Genomic DNA, 1,865 nt, shown 5'->3' with positions numbered 1-1,865 from the left:
GGGGTGGAGGGAAGATGGAGGGGAAGGAAGAGGGTGGAAGGGTGCGGGATGGGAGGAGGAGGTATAGATCACACGGGTAGGGAAGAGAAAAACATAATAATAGATCAATGACCGATTGCATTTGTATAACGTAAATTTCTTACCAGTTATTATTAACACAGTGCGGTACACAATACTGTTTCAACATGATTAGACATTCATGTAATATCAATGGTTGATAGGATTTGTATATAACGCATATCCCTTCTCGAAATTATGCTCGTAACAGTCTAAAATGTATTAATGCTCGTACTTTTGTAGACTGTAACATTCCATGAAGTTTCGGTATTATGGTAAGCATCTAGCGCAAGTTACCGTTTACAGGCGCTTAAACACTAATAAATTGGCATGGCTTATCCAGGTACATATTTAATTTCCAGATAAACAAGTGAACACACTAGATGTGATATGTCTATGTCTTTCCCAACGACCCAATATCAAGGCCTAAACTGGGAATTGAACCTCCGACCTTCTGGTTCTGAAGGCATAATCGTGGCCATCGGGTTCTTGACACCAATATTAATCATTGACAATAGAAGTTGGAAGAAAACTGTTGGAGAACAATGAAAGAAAAAGAAAGAAAGAGGGGGGAAATGTAATCTGGCGAAATAAAGAAAAAATAAAGAGAACCAATAGGCTCAGTTGAGTCCAAATTTGCGCCAGGAAATAAGAGATTATGAGTCAAATAAAAAGAAGAAGAAAAAGACGTAGAGACAGACACGGCAGGACAGCAGCTGTAAGATAATGTAGGCAAGGACAGATCAGATACGGAGGGTTAGACAAGATTACCACGTAATAATAATAATAATAATAATAGATAGCATTTGTATAGCGCAAATCCCCGCTCAACAGCAGGCTCTATGCGCTTCACACTATATTATTACCCCAGCAGACCATAGAACACTCTGAAACATTCTCAGCTTCCCGGGAAGCATACAGTGCAAACAGCCGATTAAGCGCTCAAACACTAACAAACTGACAAGATCTTTCGCTGTCTATAGCCGGGTACCCATTCCCACAAGGGTGAAGTGAGGAAAATTCGTATAGTGTCTTTCCCAAGGACACAACGTCGGGCCCTTGACGGGATTCGAACCCACAACTTTACGGTTGCGATTCCGAGAGCCTAACCATTAGGCCACCGACGCCACAATAATAACTCCTGATCAGACGGATACGATTCCCCAGGTCGAGGAAAATACACCCGGCTCGGTGACATGCGTTTTAGTACAAAATGTACCAGTTGGGCATAGCTTGGATCAGACAGATGACATCAAAAATGATAGGAAAGATAAAGTTGTCTAGGTGACATCAAGTTAAGCGTAACATTCGATGGCATTTGATCTGACAGAGCATAATATGTAAAGATCAATTTAATTACGCTAATCTATAGAAAGACGAGATAGGCTGTTATGGTTTAGAAACGTTTATTGTGACAATCGATTTCATTTGACATGACAGATTAACTAAATTATTTTAAAATCCATTAAGTATGCTAAAATAAGATTTAAGATATAGCCTAGCTGTTATGGTTTATAAAGGTTTAATATAACATGAGATGGGATTTGATCTGATGGAGAAGATTAACTAAGATGAAAAGATAAGTTAAGCTGTTGTATGGAAATGGTTGGGTCTTTTTAAAAATAAAAATCGATGAGATTTGATCTAACAGATAGGATGAACTAGGAGCAGTCAAGCCAGTCTAAGACGGACTTGTCTGTTAGGGTATACATATCTATCTATCTATCTATCTATCTATCTATCTATCTATCTATCTATCTATCTATCTATCTATCTATCTATCTATCTATCTATCTATCTATCTCTCT

The sequence above is a fragment of the Aplysia californica genome, unplaced genomic scaffold, assembly GCF_000002075.1.
Source record: "Aplysia californica isolate F4 #8 unplaced genomic scaffold, AplCal3.0 scaffold00214, whole genome shotgun sequence".
NCBI lineage: Eukaryota > Metazoa > Mollusca > Gastropoda > Aplysiida > Aplysiidae > Aplysia > Aplysia californica.
The sequence above is the reverse complement of the archived record's forward strand: the minus strand, read 5'-3'. Positions refer to the sequence as shown.